We start from the raw sequence: 18,668 nt of genomic DNA, 5'->3' as shown, positions 1-18,668 counted from the left end.
ACTGGAGGAGCATGGCGAAGAAGATTCTGAAGAGCGTCGGAGCAAGGACAAAGCCCTGCTTCAACCCACTGCTAATTGGGAAGGCCTCTGATGTTCCGCCATTGAAGCAAAACTGTACTGTGCATGTTCTCATGGACTGAAGAGACCACCGTGAGGAGTTTTGGGGACAGCCGATCTTCTGCAGGAGCCTGAAGAGTCTGCTTCGACTGACCAAGTCGAAAGCCTTGGCCAGGTCGATTGAATGCAATGTAGAGTGGCATTTGCTACTCTTGACACTTCTACTGCAGCGGGCGTATTGAAAATATCATGTCCAAGTATATATCAGCCCAGTCTCATGTTTTTTTTGTTGTGTTGTTTGTTTTTTTTTTGTTTGTTTTTTTGCGTGCTCCCATGACAAAATGACTCAAATTTTGTGACGGGTTTTTTTTTAACTCACTATTACTAACCCTACTCCTACCCCCAACCCTAACCTTAACCATAACCTAATCCTACTCCTTCCCTCCACCCTAACCATAACCACCCGACCCCCCGCGTCACTTTAATTTCGTGCAGCCATCCAGAATGAATTAGAATGAATTTGTGCTGCCATGACAAAAATGAGGCCTTTTGGTCACAATATCACAAACCAAGAGATTAATGTATTTTTCGTTGCTGCTGAATCACAACTTGCCATGAGACTGGGTTGTCTATATATATATATATATATATATATATTTGTGTTTAGACATCATGGTTCGATACAACTTCAGTGCAGTAGCTTTAATCTGTGAGCAGCAGAGAGCTGCCATCAAAGTGTACATGTAATACCCTTGTCATTTGCACTGAGATAAATTTACGACACAGTGTGTTCAGTATTTTGTTTTGTGCAAAGTGTCATGCCCATTTTAAGTTTGTGTTTTGCCCAATTGACCCCATCTCATAAAACATCATTCTGTACAGATTTTAAATCATTGTACACATTGTTACTATTCAGCAGCATCTCATCTGTAAAATTTATACTAATTCCTAAAAGCTCAACTTTTTTTCAGAAATTGGTGACGTCTCAACTCGAATGCAGTCTGATTTCATCTGGGGACAGTGATTCAACAGCAAATGTGGCATGAGTACACTTTTGCATTTTTGTTTGTAAATAAAAGAAAAGAAAAAGGTAAATAAGCCTTTTCAGCACCTCAGTACACACAATGCATGTTGGGCCGGGTCAAAGTTCACAGCTACTCAAAAGACACTATTAGGGCAGAGAGCAATGTAAACATTGAAGATTTTGAGCACTGAAAACTCAACATTTGAAAGAATTTTGCAAAAAACCAGCATTACAAAATAGGTGGGAAACTATCTTATGCACTCATTCTTGTGAGAGGTGGGGGCTCAAACAGGAACTACAGAGAAATCCTCCTGTGGAGCGGTAAACCTCAGGTCAAGTGATAACAGTCTTTTCAGCTCAAGGCATCTGGCCTCAGGAAAGGCTGGGAGAGGCAGTTCTTTAAAAATGAGAGCATTAAATGTATTTTTTTATTCTTCGTTAAGATGAGTTTATAGCCAGATTTGTTACACGTGTGTAAAATAAAACATGGCTGTACACGATCAGAGCTGCATGCTCACAAGATAAAACATGTGGGTTGAGACAGGGATTGTGGGAACACAAGAGAATTCAGTTCACAGTGGAGGAATTAGAAGTGACAGTGAGTGAAGCAGTTTTAATCTAAAATACAAATTGACAGACAACAGCAACAAGCTGTGAAATGTTGATTCACAAACGATATGGACTGTATGTTTCCTGCCGTTGTGCAGGGAGCCAAACCATTAGCTTGTGCTTCATTTGTATTCTGGAGGGAATTGTGCTGTCAGAGACTGAAATGCCACATTATGTCTGTGTCTCTTAAAATCATTACTTTCTCCATGACAATTTTCCCTCACCAAGAAAAAATATTTTATGGTGTTGGCTGCAGTCCCCCCCACCCCCACCCAAGTATTGATCATCACATTAAAGGCAATCCCAAACCAGTTATTGGAGATTGGAAGTGGACCATAAAGACCTCCATTGTGGGCTGTTCATCAGTGTTAATTTACTCTACTGCCTCCAAACACAAACAGTAGATGGGGAAAGTGCTTTGAAAATTATGAGTTTTGAACAATTTATTTGTGATGGTTGAAACAGTGCATCAAGAAAGTTAATACAGCACTTCACTTTTTTTTTTTTTTTTTACTTTTTTTTATGTTACAGCCTTTTTCCAAAATGGATGAAATTATTTTTTTTTCCTCAACATTCTACACACAATACCCCATAATGACAATGTGTAAAAGTTTTTTGTTTTGTTTTTTTGTTTGTTTGTTTGTTTTAGATTTTTGCAAATTCATTAAAAGAAATCACATGTGCATAAGCTCATTCTTTTTCCACTGATCATCCTTCAGATGTTTCTACAGCTTAACTGGAGTCCATCTGAGGTAAACTCAGTTAAATGGACAAGAATTGGAAAGGCACAAACCTGTAAGGTCCCACAATTGACAGTGCACAAACCAGGGAAAGTGTACAGAAAATAGTACTGCTGCTGCTTTGACGGTCCCAATGAGTACAGTGGCCTCCGTAATCCATAAATGGAAGAAGTTTGGATCCACCAGGACTATTCCTAGAGCTGGCCGCAAGTGTAAACTGAGCAATCAGGGAGAAGGGCCTTAGTCATGGAAGTGACCGAGAACCTGATGGGCATTCTTTCAGAGCTCCAGCATTCCTCTGTGGAGTGAGGAGAACCTTCCAGAAAGACAGCCATCTCTGCAACAATCCACCAATCAGGCCTGTAAGGTAAAGTGGCCAGATGGAAGCTATTTATTTATAAAAGTTAAGTGGCAGCCCACCTGAAGTTTGCAAAAAGGCACCTGAAGGACTCTCAGACCATGAGAAACAAAATTCTCTGGTCTAGTAAAGGAAAGTTTAAACTCTTTGGTGTGAATGCCAGGTTTCATGTTTGGAGGAAACCAAGCACTACTCGTCACCTAGCTAACTGCAACCCTACAGTGAAGCATGGTGATGGCAACATCATGCTGTGGGGATGTTTTTCAGTAGCAGGAACTGAGAGACTACTCAGGATTGAGGGAAAGATGGCTGCAGCGATGTACAGAGACACCCTGGATGAAACCTCCACCAGAGCATTCTTGACCTCAGACTGCAGTGACAGTTCATCTTTCAGCAGGACAAGAACCCTAAGAACACAGCTAAGATATCAAGGGAATGGCTTCAAGACAACTCTGTGAATCTCCTTGAGTCGCCCAGCCAGAGCCCAGACTTTAATCTGATTGAACAACTCTGGAGAGATCTGAAAATGGCTCTGCACTGACACTCCCCATCCAACCTGATGGAGCTTAAGAAGTGCTGCAAAGAGGAATGGCCTAAACTGCCCAAAGATAGGTGTGCCAAGCTTGTGGCATCATATTCAACAAGACTTGAGTAAAGGGTGTAAATACTTAGGGCCCCTTCACACATAGTATGAATGTGGTCGAATTGCGTAAAAAGTGTAAATGAAGCAGGAATCCTATGCAATACATGTAAAATCGTAGTTGCCTCCAACGCCTCGTACACCTGTTGCTACAACTATTTGCGTACACCAGTGGCTGAGAGACAAGAGTGAGCCCCGTGAGAGCCCATCGAACCCTCTCGCGGTAGGTGTCGGCCAAATTCCAGGTGACACACACACACATCTAACACCGCTCGCTTGGCACTTGGAAAATGTGTGGCCATTCCCACTATTAGCACAAAATCAGTCAGCAGACGATCACTGTTGAGCTGGATTTGTCTCAGTGCCCTGATGAGTGTGGCTTTGCAAACAGACTCGGTGACATGTTGGTGTGTGCTGAACTGACAGGGACTGTGTCTGCCCACAGGAGTGGCTGTGGAGATCTGTGGTTCTGGATCTCCCAGCTGGAGAACACGTACTGTTTGGAAAGACATGAACTAAAAACTGCCCACTGTGACGTGCGTGTGTCTGTTTGCTGTTCTCACATGGACATACATTAAAAAAATCATATATTGCTGTTGCAATGGGCTGCAGCGAACGTACGCATGCCGTGCACATTGACAGGCTACCCCAGGTGAAACGGACTGTCAGATCATAACACGCTGTGGGAGATCTGAATGTCACGTCACCCACGTGAGCTCTGTTCTACACGACACGGCATCAGTCCTGTGGTGCGCCATCCACAAGACACGCATACCCAGCCGAACAAACGCGCGGGGCTGGCTGGACACACCGCCAGCAGATGTGGACATGATAAGTGCACCCTACTTCTCATTCATGTCTTTTCATGACTGTACGTCTGTGACCATGGGTCATGTACGAGGTCTGTTAGAAAAGTATCGGACCTTTTTATTTTTTTCAAAAACCTGATGGATTTGAATCACGTGTGCTTGCATGAGCCAACCTTCATGCACATGCGTGATTTTTTCACGTCTGTCGGTTGCTCATTTGCTTGTAAGCAGCCTTTGTGTGAGGAGTGGGTGGAGTCTCTCGTCGTTTTTTCTTTGCAAGGAAATGGGGAACACTGGAGCAGCACGACTACATCAACATTTTGCCACAAACTGGGCCACAGCCAGGTGGAAACCATTTGAATTATTCAGATGGCTTTCGGACAATCCTCTCTGCATCACACAGATGAAGGAGTGGTACAACCGGTTTAAAGATGGCCCACACATGGTGGAGAGTGCACCATGCTCCGGGCGGCATCAACAGCCTGAAACGACCGGATCATTTCCAAAATGAACGCTGTGGTGATGTGGGACCGTCGTGTGATTATCTGAGAAATGTGGAAGAGGCGGACATCAGCACTTTTTCAGCACATTCCACTGTGAAAGAAGATTTTGCCATGAAAAGAGTGGCAGCGAAATTCATCGGCACAAAGCTGATGGCACAGCAACAGTGCCTCCGCGATGAAGCCTCACAGGACATGTTGTGGCATGCTCACCTCTTCCACAATTTCTCGGATAGTCACACGACTGAAAAGCCACCGAAAGCCGTCTGAATCTTCCAAATGGTGCAAGAGCTGGGCATGTCAGGGCATGTCCTGTGAGACTTCAACACGGAGCTGCTTTTGCTGCACCATCAGCTTCGTGCTGATGAATTTCGCTGCCACTCTTTTCATGGCAAAATCTTCTTTCACAGTGGAATGTGCTGGAAAAAGTGCTGATGTCCACCTCTTCCACAATTTCTCGGATAATCACACGACCTTCCCACATCACCACAGCGTTCACTTTGGAAATGATCCGGTCATTTCAGCGTGTTGATGCCAACCGGAGCGCGGCTCGCTCTCCACCGTTGTGCAGACGTCTTTAAACCAGTTGTACTGCTCCTTAATCTGTGTGATGCCGAGAGGATCATCACCGAAACCCCGTCTGAATAATCTGAATGGTTTCCACCTGGCTGTGGCCCAGTTTCTAACAAAATTTGATGCAGTCGTGCTGCTCCAGTCGTTCTGCCATTTCATTGCAAAGAAAAAACAATGAGAGACTCCACCCATCCTCACACAAATGCTGCTTACAAGGAAATGATGCAACCGACAGGCGTGAAAAAAATCACGCATGCGCACGAAGGTTTGCTAATGCAAGCACACGTGATTCAAATCCATCAGGTTTTTGAAAAAAAGGTCCGTTAGTTTTCTAACAGACCTCATACAGAGGAACAGATGGATCATATTTGTATTGCCCGCTTGATAAGAGGAATTCAATAAAATGCGGTGTTTTTATATGGTATGTGGTTGTTGTTTTTTTTAATACCTCCATGTCCTTCTTGATATCAGGCATTTTCCCGCACCTTTTACAGGACAGCAATGGTAGCTCAGTGGCAACATTTCTGGCTGGCAATCAGAGGTTTTGGAAATTGCAGGTTTGAATCCCGTGGGTGGCATGTATTTTTTTTTTTTATTTCACAGTGCACGAAACAGTCACAGCGGCATCGTTCACACCTGCCCATCAGCTCAATGTTTTTGTGGTTCGCCCATACAAGTTGTCCCACCATGATTTGCGCTGATTTGTACTTATTCGTACATGTGAAGGGGCCCTTATGTACATGTGATTCTGAGGGTTTTTATTATTATTTCATAATTTGCTAAATTAAAAATAAACAAAACTACTGTGAGTAGAATTTTGAGGGTGAAAATGAATTTACTCCATTTTGGAATAAAGCTGTAAAATAAAATGTGGGAAAAAATGAAGCACTGAGAATACTTTTCAGGTGCACTGTATTTCCCTGCAACAAAACTGCAAAGCAGGAAAAAACAGAACTAATATCAGGAATATATCACAGAGTTCCAAAATTCTTTTCATGCTTTCTGTTGTGAGGGTAAAGTGGTGAAAGTAGCTGAAAGTGCTGTGGAAGTATATGTTCCTTTGAACTGAATCTCCCATTTACAGTGTGCCACACTTTTTGCACTGAGTGTTAAATTCATGATGTGGGTGTGCAATGAATATTCTGCCATGCTTTTTCAACTTTGCAAAGTGCATTACTGTCTTGGAAAACAAATGTCTTCCCTGTTATGTGGAGAGGCTCTTGAGAGAACATAGAGATGCACAGGATGAATGGATGTTGGATGAACTTTATTGTCATTGTCATTACAAGTGCAACAACAACGAGATTATGTCCACACTCAAATTGCCACAGACAAGATACAGTAATTAATCCACAATTATTACTTGTTTACTGTAATAATGGCACACATCAGAATTAAGACAACACATCTACATTTGACATTGTTTATGTGCACTAAACTTGAAACACAGTCCCCACAATATGATATATATATATATCTTTTTTATTTACATGTTACACAACCCCCCAACTTCATTGGAATTGGGGTTGTATATACATACATACAACAAAATTTGTCTTCGGCATTTAACCCATCATTATTATAGGTAGACACAAATCCAACCACTAGGAGCAGTGGGCAGCCACAGTCTGGTGCTCGGGGACCAATTGCAGATGTAGAGGTCACTGCCTTAGTCCAGTGGCAGAGAAACAAGCAGACCCTAAATAAGCATGTTTTGATTGTGGAGGAAACCAAGTGCCTGGAGGAACACCCACGCCAAAACACCTGAGAACTTGCAGACTCCACACAGAAAGGAGGGAAGTGATACCATGAACTTCTTGCTGTGAGGCAAGAAGCTTGGTTAGCACTGGTGAGGCAACCAACCAGTGCTAACCATGAAGCCACCATAGCTGCCAGTTGCTCTATAAATGCTGTATAATGGCCCTGTCACACCTTGACGATTTAGCCTGCATAGTTGATGTATTCAAAATTGGGGTGAATACACTGCTACCATACTAAAAAGTTATGGTAAGTTTGTATAAGTTAAGAGCATAATGAACACGCTTGTATACATCATAGTATGGTGACTGTCATCAAAAAATGTTGTGTATGCACAAGCTTTTCAGCACCTGCTAGCGTACATGAGCTGATATGTCCTGCATACGTGGACCATGAGTTTGGCAAGGGCACCACCGGTAGGGTTGCCAACCGTCCGTTGAAAAACGGAATCGTCCCTTATTGGAAATAAAAGTGTGCGTTCCGTATTGACTGAAACGGGACGCAGTTGTCCCGTATTTTCTGTGAGAATCAAAAGTCTGTAAAATGTCAATGGAATTGACTGGCGCTTTATATGAAACTTACGGTAATTTGATCCCAGCCTTTCTCCTGCTTTCACCAATGAGCTGACAGACACGAGTTGACCAATACAGAATCACTTATCTCATTGGTCGAGGGACATCTGCTCGCAAGAAGATACCAACGTCATGAGCCGACGACAGTTGCTGGACGACAATAACAAAGCAGCATGGCTGATATCGATGCAGACAACCGACACTGGCACTGCAGATATGCCTACGGACAGCATGTCTTTTAACGTCGTTACTCCTCCTCCTAAAAAAAAAAAAAAAAAAAAAAGAATGCAAAAATACAGGGGCAAATGAGAAAAGGAAAATGGCTGGGTGGAAAAGGTGCGCGACAAGTAAGTATTGTTTACTTTTCAGGCTTTATTTTTTGCACTTTTTATCACACTAAATGTGTAAATGTGCACTGTTACATTGTTTTGCACTGTTACATTGTTTTGGATGATGCAAATTTTCAATTGTTTTTTTTTTTGTTAATTTATACCATTTTAAGTTAAGCACTACAGAGAAAGATTTATTTTTAAAGAATTCTTTTTTTTATTTTATGCTTTAAAGCAGGACAGAATGCTCATATTGAAATTGTGAGTGAAAATTTATTTGCACTAAAAATAAATTGTTAAATAATAATTAATATCAGAACAAATGCATGTATGCATCTACTTAAATTCAGGGTCAAGTCAACAGTCAAATTGTTAAAAATCGTTTCACACAGACGCTGGGAAGGGTGAAGGCAATGGTCGGTCGGCCCTGGCAGTGAGGTGTCCCTTATTTATTTTTCAGAGAGTTGGCAACCCTAACCACCAGGGATTTTGGGCCCCATGAAAACAAATCTTTTTGGGCCACTCCTCATATTATTTTGTCAGTATTATAATTGTTTGAGGGGCCTCTCTGGGTGCCTGTCAATCGTGGGCCCCCAGAATCCTGCTTCTTATTCTCACTTGTTCGACATCCTTGGTTGTCGGTAAGTTATGAGATTGTTGAAACGTGCTATTTTTAAGTTACTTATAAGTCAAAATACTTTGAGATCATTTCTAGCATACTCAAAACGTATTTTTTAACATATGAGTAACTTTCTTAGAGCCAGTGTGTAACTTATACCCAGTGGTGGGCACAGCTAACCAAAAAGTTAGCTTCAATAACTGGTAATCAGCTAACTGAAAAGTTATCTTTTTTACCGCTAAACTGCCTAAAAACTTATCAGAAGCTACAGGTAACTGATAACTTTAAATTTTGCCTCCCTTATGCTCTCAGCTACTAAGAAGCTGATTTTGAGTTTAAACACCGCCAAAGCTTCTGATAGAACCAATGGTGATCACAAACCCAAACAGCCAATGAGCCAGCACTTTGTGTGCTCTGCCCCCTGCTGTAGAAGAACGTCATTTTCCCTGACAGGATACAGAGGTGCTGCAATGAGGTAGAGGTCTTGAAATGGAAACCAGGTTTGAATTATCATTTTGCTTTAAAAATAAAATTATTCTGGAAAGAGTAACTACATTAATGTAAATTCATAAAATGTACAAAGTGATATATAACACATATCTGTTAATTTTAAAATAATGCACTAATTCTGAAGATTTGAACATTAACACACAAATCCCCAAAGGGGATTATGGGTAACTCAGCCTCCGCTCATACTGATTGGTTGATTCATTCATTATATCTAAAAACCAACACAAGTGAATCATTGTAACGTGTTTACAAATAATTGTGCTTTTGTATAATATGTCTTTTTTTTCATTTATATAAAAAAAAAAAGAAATTTTCAAGATCCCGCTAGCCAGCGCCTAAGCGCACGCGTGATGACATCACAACTCTGTCCAGTGCGGGAGACAAGGATTCTTTCAATAACAAGAACTGTCAAAAAACTTTCTTGTGTGTTGGAATTGTGTGGTGATAGGAATCGTCTTTTGAATGCTTGAATAACGATGTCAGTCGCACAAAGAAATCAAATAATAGTGAAAACATGTTCGGTGCGGTGTTATAACAGATCAATCAGTCGCTCAGGAGGCATCATGACATCAAGCCTGGTTCACATGGCAAGATAAGTAGGCCGATATCAGAACCGATGTTTCCCTTCCGACAATCTTAAGGACGCCCCACATTCGTGATGACGCTAAATATAATCTTATCAGATATTCCTGCCGTGTGTGGTTTTTAAGAGCGCTCTGATCTGCTCAGAAGGACGTGAGGAGCTAAATGTGACATGCAGCCAATCAGAGAGCGAGGTGTCTGACCTGGTGTGATTTCGTGTCTGAAATCAGTTCATGTGTGTTGTTTTTACCGTGTGGCTGACACCACACACTGTACAACTAAACCTGTTGTTATGTGTCGGACGCAGCCCGGAGAACCGACCAGCGTTTGAAGGACCCAGTATAAAATAAGCAGAGCACGGTACAAAGGATAACAGAGTTTAATGAACATAACAGTGCTGTGAAAAATATAAAAGTGCGCGGTCTGGCGTGGTGGATTGCGGTGCGCTCCCAGCAGCGCTAACGGTCCGGAGCCAGAACTGGTTCGGACCCAGGACCCCGCCGACACCCCCCAGGTGGCCGCGGACAAAACCGAGTCTGTGAAAGAAGGAATCATTATGTGAGTCCACACTCAACACACAGAGAGAACGCTCAAAGGTGCACAAACAGCAAACACTTCCTGGCTTAATTACTAATCAGCTTCCACCCTGCAGGCATGGAACATCCAGTTCACAAACTCACTGCAGCGGAAGCTGATTTAAATGAACCAACATACAGCTCAATATAATAAGGTGTGAGGGACACCACATTTACTGACTGTATAATGTTAGTCACAAAATCTAACGTACCTCAGGAAGTGTGCTGACGAGCATGAGACCTCACCCACCCTCCTCTTTCACAGACCATGCATCAAACCTGGACGTTCTCTGCATCCACTGATGATGAGATGGCTCCCGAGACGACGATCTCCACCCGTCTGGTCACAAGGTTGAGTCTCTGGCAAAATACACACTGTGTACTCCAGTCTTAAATGCCACCATGTTCCAATCCATGTTGATGCACCACAGCTGTGAGTCCTGACGAGCCGCAGGTGATCAGTGGTGAGGTCTGATAAACTCAGCTACACAGCCACTCAGTCCCAAATGCAAGCCACCTGGAAGGAAAACAAAAGACAGAAACAAAAGGCAGCCAGGCCCCCCAGTCATACAACACCTGTCAGATCTATGATTTGTTTTTATCTCGTGTGGCGTGTCTCAGGTTTTGGAAACCTACAGATAATTTTAAAATCCTGCAGTCAACAACACTGTGATATAACCGGTCGCCAGTAGATGGCAGTGTTTTATGCATTTTGACACCGGTTATATCACAGCCTGAATCACAATTTCGGCTTCTGGAAAAGCAGTGTGGGCTTCTTCTGGCATTTTTGCATAAAACAAACACAATAACAACGTCTATAAACCCAGAGGATATATTCACGAGAGTTTTAGGCACAATATACAAAGATGAGAACAGAACTTACTGAACGTGTCAGCTACCATACAACCCCTGGCAAAAATTATGGAATCACCGGCCTCAGAGGATGTTCATTCAGTTGTTTAATTTTGTAGAAAAAGCAGATCACAGACATGACACAAAACTAAAGTCATTTCAAATGGCAACTTTCTGGCTTTAAGAAACACTATAAGAAATCAAGAAAAAAAGATTGTGGCAGTCATTAACGGTTACTTTTTTAGACCAAGCAGAGGAAAAAAATATGGAATCACTCAATTCTGAGGAAAAAAATTATGGAATCACCCTGTAAATTTTCATCCCCCAAATTACACCTGCATCAAATCAGATCTGCTCATTGACATTGACCCCTATGCCTGACATTGACCCTATGCGTCTTTTTGCAAGGAATGTTTGCAGTTTTTGCCTCTATGGCAAGATGCATTATCATCTTGAAAATGATTTCATCATCCCCAAACATCCTTTCAATTGTCCAAAATATCAACATAAACTTGTGCATTATTGATGATGTAATGACGCCATCTCCCAGTGCCTTTACCTGACATGCAGCCCCATATCCATCAATGACTGTGGAAATTACATGTTCTCTTCAGGCAGTCATCTTTATAAATCTATTGGAACGGCACCAAACACAAAAGTTCCAGCATCATCACCTTGCCCAATGCAGATTCGAGATTCATCACCTGAATATGACTTTCATCCAGTCATCCACAGTCCACGATTGCTTTTCCTTAGCCCATTGTAACCTTGTTTTTTTCTGTTTAGGTGTTAATGATGGCTTTCATTTAGCTTTTCTGTATGTAATCCCATTTCCTTTAGGCGGTTTATTACAGGTTCGGTCAAGACGTTGACTCCAGTTTCCTCCCATTCGTTCCTCATTTGTTTTGTTGTACATTTTTTGATTTTTGAGACATATTGCTTTAAGTATTCTGTCTTGATGCTTGATGTCTTAATTGGTCTACCAGTATGTTTGCCTTTAACAACCCTTCCCATGTTGTTTGTATTGGTCCAGAGTTTAGACACAGCTGACTGTGAACAACCAACATCTTTTGCAACATGCGTGATGATTTACTCTCTTTTAAGAGTTTGATAATCCTCTCTTTGTTTCAATTGACATCTCTCGTGTTGGAGCCATGATTCATGTCAGTCCACTGGGTGCAACAGCTCTCCAAGGTGTCGATCACTCCCTTTTAGATGCAGACTAACGACGGCAGATCTGATATGATACAGGTGTTAGTTTTGGGGCTGAAAATTTACAGGGTGATTCCATAATTTTTTCCTCAGAATTGAGTGATTCCTATTTTTTTCTCTGCTGGTCTAAAAAAGTAACCGTTACTGACTGCCACAATCTTTTTTCTTGATTTCTTATAGTGTTCTTAAAGCCAGAAAGTTGACATTTGAAATGACTTTAGTTTTGTGTCATGTCTGTGATTTGCTTTTTTTCTACAAAATTAAACAACTGAATGAACATCCTCAGAGGCGGTGATTCCATAATTTTTGCCAGGGGTTGTATAATGGTTTGTACTGGCAGCATTTTTGATAGTCTGCATCTGCTGGTGAAATCATAGGTTATTAGATAGATTGTTATGTTGGATTTTTTTTTTCTTTTATTATTATTATTTTTTTTTTAGCTACTTAAGGGTTTTATTAATGTGGGGTATTTTAAATGTTAATTGATGATTTAGAGTAATATGTGCAATATTGGGACGTGCAGCATGGGATACGTGCAATATGAACAATGACAATGTGGGGTCAGTGTAATATGATTTATGTTTGTTGGGGACAGTGCAATATGAGACAAATATCTAACTAGAATGGTGTGATTTAGAGGTCTCTGAGCTCGCCTCACCCCCCCCCCCCCTCAATATTTATTGATATTATGGGTAAATTATGTGTGAGGGTGGGCATTGTTTTTGAGGATGCACAAGCAAATGTCATTGTGCTGAGTGTTGTGCAATGACAACAAAGGTGACTGATTCTGATTCGTCAAGGTGTGGCAGTGAAATAAAATGTTAAATCTGCCTCTGCAAATGTTTAGATGTATAGCAGAGCTGTGGACTTCGCTCACTCCAGCCTGCAGACCTACAGGAGCACATAAGAGGTGAAACACATGGTTTATGTATACTCAACAAAAATATAAATGCAACACTTTTGGTTTTGCTCCCATTTTGTATGAGATGAACTCAAAGATCTAAAACTTTTTCCACATACACAGTATCACCATTTCCCTCAAATATTGTTCACAAACCAGTCTAAATCTGTGATAGTGAGCACTTCTCCTTTGCTGAGATAATCCATCCCACCTCACAGGTGTGCCATACCAAGATGCTGATTAGACACCATGATTAGTGCACAGGTGTGCCTTAGACTGTCCACAATAAAAGGCCACTCTGAAAGGTGCAGTTTTGTTTTATTGGGGGGGGATACCAGTCAGTATCTGGTGTGACCACCATTTGCCTCATGCAGTGCAACACATCTCCTTCGCATAGAGTTGATCAGGTTGTCAATTGTGGCCTGTGGAATGTTGGTCCACTCCTCTTCAATGGCTGTGCGAAGTTGCGACGACGAACTGGAGTCAGGTCGAGACCCCGATGAGGACGACTAGCATGCAGATGAGCTTCCCTGAGACGGTTCTGACAGTTTGTGCAGAAATTCTTTGGTTATGCAAACCGATTGTTTCAGCAGCTGTCCGAGTGGCTGGTCTCAGACGATCTTGGAGGTGAACATGCTGGATGTGGAGGTCCTGGGCTGGTGTGGTTACACATGGTCTGCAGTTGTGAGGCTGGTTGGATGTACCTGCCAAATTCTCTGAAACGCCTTTGGAGAGGCTTATGGTAGAGAATGAATATTCAATACACGAGCAACAGTTCTGGTTGACATTCCTGCTGTCAGCATGCCAATTGCACGCTCCCTCAAATCTTGCGACATTGTGGCATTGTGCTGTGTGATAAAAACTGCCACCTTCAGAGTGGCCTTTTATTGTGGGCAGTCTAAGGCACAACCTGTGCACTAATCATGGTGTCTAATCGCATCTTGATATGCACACCTGTGAGGTGGGAGGATTATCTCAGCAAAGGAGAAGTGCTCACTATCCACAGATTTAGACTGGTTTGTGAACAATATTTGAGGGAATGGTGATATTGTGTATATGGAAAAAGTTTTAGATCTTGAGTTCATCTCATACAAAATGGGAGCAAAACAAAAGTGTTGCGTTTATATTTTTGTTGAGTGATCTTTGGGTTTATATTGTTGAATCCATATCAACAAACTTAACTTTAATCATGATAGTGTACAAATAAAAAATGAAATTTTATAATCTTTGCTACTGCAAGTAGTGATTTGTCTATAAAAGAGTATCTGCGAGTGTGAAAGTTTACAAGATGGTAGTGACACTTGTTTTTGTTGTTGAGGTGATGGCACTGACAAAATTATAGGAACCAGAGCAGTAGGTTGGAGAGCTGAAAATGCAGAGTTGTTCTTTGGGAGAGATTGAAGCTGGGAAAATTAGGAATCAGCATATCCAAAGGACAGCATAGGCCGGACGGGTTGGAGACAAAGTCAGAGAGGCAAGATTGCAGTGTATTTGGCATACGCAGAGGATAGATGCAGGGAGAAGGATGCTGAGGATGGATATTGTGAGATAGAAGAAAAAGAAGGTCAAAGAGTTTTATGGATGTGGTGAGCAGTGTTGCCACAGTTGCTTTATTAGTTACTTTTTTAGTTACTTTATACAGTTACTTTATACTGTTACATCATTAGCAGCTTTATACACTTACTTTATTAGGAGCTGCTGACAACTTGTAACTAATAAGTAATGTAACTAATAAGCAAACTTGGTTACTCTTAAGATTGAGTAATCAGCAAAGTAACAGTTTTCTGATTACTCGATCTTAGATTGATTAGATTAGAAGTTAGATTACTAGTTACTTTATTAAGTTACTTTATTAAGTTACATTCAGCAGCTGCCGGCAAGTGGTCCACAGCTGCTAATGAAGTAACTCTGTAAAGTAACTGCACAATGTAACTGTTTAAAGTAACTAATAAATTAACTTTTCAAAGTTACTGTGGCAACACTGGTGGTGAGGGAGGACATGCAGGTGGTTTCTGCAGTTGAAATAAGAAGAAGATAATGTTTGCAGAAAGGCCAGTTATCTGCTCAGTGCTGTACAGTGAACGGTGTCTATCACAGCCACAATGTCTTAAATGTCAAAAACATCACTATGTGGATATTGGATAAGACCATTGTAGGGGTGCATGTACTTTTTTTTTTTTTGTAATGCATGGCCATGAGACATTAGGATTACAATGTGTCGGCACTATTGATTGTAACTTTTTGTTAAAGTTTAACACTGGGCTGAGTGTGAAAGTGTGAAAAGCCCTGAAGACGTTAACAGAGACACATCAGGTAGGAGGTCAAGAGAGAGCAACATAGCAGGATGCACTGCCAAGGTTGCACGCCCACACAGCTACACATGCATGCCGCTGGTCACTCGAGGTTACTTGGCTTGTTGCCATATAGATTCCCACCAGTGAACCAACTAACAGGCATTAACAGCCGGCAGCCATGGCCAAGGACAAGGAGCAGCCTGTCACAGCAGGAGACACCAGGATGAGGACAGTGAGGGAGCAAAGACCAATAATCTATCCAAAAGGTAAAATATAAGACAGGGATGAGAAATTGTGGAGACTCAAAATAACAACAGGTCGTCTGCATGGGAGACAACCTTGCAAAGAAAACAAAGAAAAGAGAGAGAAAGAGAGAGAGGGACATGTTTTATTCAACACTTTGCAGTGGTCCACAGGTGACCGGGGCTGTGCTGTCATCACTGTTCACCCATTTTGTCATATTACTTTCATGTTCCCTGACATCCTGCCCAGAGTGAAAAACAGGCACTTTTTAAAAGAATATCGATCTCTCCCATTTTCACCGGAGACATTTGTGGCTTGTGCAGAGTTTATGACCCCCCCTCCCCCCCCCCATTCACCAGATTCAATGCCCAGCATGTCCTGTGAGTGGTGAGTTGCAGCCAATATCAACTCCAACGGGCAAAGGCTTTGCCAAATCAAACTTGATGACAGATTTCACTTTCAATTATTTTCATTTATATAGCGCCAAATCACAACAGAGTTGCCTCAAGGCGCTTCACACAAGTAAGGTCTAACCTTACTAACCCCCAGAGCAACAGTGGTAAGGAAAACCTCCCTCGGAGGAAGAAACCACAAGCAGACCAGACTCAAAGGGGTGACCCTCTGCTTGGGGCATGCTACAGACATAAATTACAGGACAATTCACAGAACAATTCACAAAATGAATATACAGGAAATGCTGTTGGTGCACATGACAGGAGGGTCACCAGCACAAATAGATCACCCATCTCTGGATGGGTGATCTATTTTTCTCTCTATCTCTGGAGAGAAAAAACACAGTCATGCATCAGAAAGACAAGAAATACTGTATAATTTGCCAGCAATAATCAACAAGAAAAACAGAAGAAATACTAAGGTGATTGCTGGCCACTAGCCCTAAGCTTCACTAACAAACCCAGAATTTAGGTAAAGCTGAGGCCGGTGGCACACTCCGTTTATTAATAAAATGAATTAAAAGAGTAAAAAGTGTAAGACAAAACTACACCAATATGCTAGCCATACGAAAGGGAAAATAAGTGCATCTTTTGTCTGGACTTGAAAGTCTCCATAGAATCTGACTGTTTTATTGATGCAGAGAGATCATTCCACAGAGCAGGGGCACGAGAAGAGACTTGCAGACTTTTATTCACCCGAGGGACACAAAGCAGTCTTGCACCCTCAGAACGCAAAGCCCGGGCTGGTACGTAAGGTTTAATTAGGTCAGCTAAGTAGGAAGGTGCCAGTCTGTGAAAATTTTTATAGACTAGAAGCAGAACCTTAAAATCTGATCTCACTGGGTCAGGAAGCTAGTGAAGGGATGCCAAAATGGGCATAATGTGGTTGAACTTTCTGCTTCGTGTCAAAAGTCTGGCTGCAGCATTTTGAATCAGTTGGAGACCCCTAATGACAGACTGCGGTAAACCAGAAAAAAGAACATTGAAGTAGTCCAATCTAGAAGAGATAAACGCATGGATCAGGGTCTCAGCATCAGCCATAGAGAGGATGGGACGAATCTTCGCTATATTTTGCAGGTGGAAGAAAGCAGTCCTCGTAATATTTCTAATGTGGAGGTCAAAGGACAATGTAGGATCAAAAATTACCCCAAGGTTCCTCACTTTGTCAGTGTGATGTATGACATACGAGTCTAGGCTGAGTGTTAACTGGTCAAATTGATGCCGATGTCTCACTGGACCAAGAACCATCATTTCAGTCTTATCAGAGTTTAAAAGTAGGAAGTTTCTAGACATCCATCTTCTCACTGATGCAAGGCAATCTTGTAAGGATTTTATGTGAACGAGATTACCAGCAGTTATCGGCATGTATAACTGAGTATCATCAGCATAGCAGTGAAAGGTAATCCCAAAATGCCGTAATATGTGCCCAAGAGGTGCTATATAAAGGGAGAAAAGCAGGGGGCCTAAGACGGACCCCTGTGGAACCCCAAATTTCACATCACTAAGGTTAGAGGTAGTGTTACTTCACAAAACACAGTAAGAATGACTGGTCAAGTATGACGTCAGCCATGCAAGGGCACTTACAGTAATCCCAAAATGATTTTCCAGCCTATCAAGTAGAATATGATGATCCATGGTATTAAATGCAGCACTGAGATCTAACAGCACCAGAACCGTAGTGGTGTCCAAATCCATTGTAAACAGAAGATCATTCACCACTTTAGTGAGAGCCGTCTCTGTGGAATGATATTTTCTAAAAGCAGACTGCATTGGTCCATGAGCTGCTGTGACACCACTTTTTCCAGAGTTTTAGAGCAAAATGATAGATTTGATATCGGCCGATAATTTTCAATACACTAGGGTCAAGATTAGGTTTCTTAAGTAATGGTTTAATCATTGCAGATTTGAAACATTGAGGAACAGATCCAGAAATTAAAGAAAGATTAATAATTTCCAGCACAGTCGGACCAAGAGTGGGCCACAGGTCCTTAAACAGTTTTGTTGGTATAGGATCAAATAAGCCGGTTGTGCTTTTTGTTGACGCTACGGGTTTCGTCAGCATGCCGAGTGAGATACTGTCAAATTCTATAAATCTACGTCATATCTCAGTAATGGCGCCACCTCAATATCAGGGTGTAGTGGCTGGGTTAAGGCATGCTGGGATTTGTTTAACCTAATGTCTTCTATTTTCTTCTCAAAGTAATACAGGAAATCTTGTGCTGTAAAAGGATACCAAACTGCAGGTGGTTGTCCATGAATAAGTATTGCCACTGTGTCAAACAAGAACTTTTGAGTTATGCTTGTTTTTTTTTTTTTATCAATCAGAGTAATAGGTCCGCTTTGTAGCAGTAATGCATGCTTATAGTCTAAGATAGCATCACACCACGCAAGGTGGAATACTTCTAATTTTGAACAATGCCATTTCCGTTCTAGACCTCTTGCCTTATGCTTGAGGTCAC

At 41.7% G+C, this 18,668-nt stretch overlaps 1 long non-coding RNA gene across 1 annotated transcript; it reads left to right on the top strand.

Moving 5' to 3' along the window:
• The first annotated feature begins 2,391 nt into the window (after window positions 1-2,391).
• LOC117509173 lies at window positions 2,392-15,535 on the top strand. The gene is made up of 3 exons (XR_004560288.1): window positions 2,392-2,485; window positions 4,330-4,333; window positions 15,525-15,535. It is a non-coding gene; the product is annotated as an uncharacterized LOC117509173 (long non-coding RNA).
• Window positions 15,536-18,668: the final 3,133 nt, after the last annotated feature.

This window comes from Thalassophryne amazonica, chromosome 4 (genome assembly GCF_902500255.1).
Source record: "Thalassophryne amazonica chromosome 4, fThaAma1.1, whole genome shotgun sequence".
NCBI lineage: Eukaryota > Metazoa > Chordata > Actinopteri > Batrachoidiformes > Batrachoididae > Thalassophryne > Thalassophryne amazonica.
This window is presented reverse-complemented; position numbering and strand designations above follow the sequence as displayed.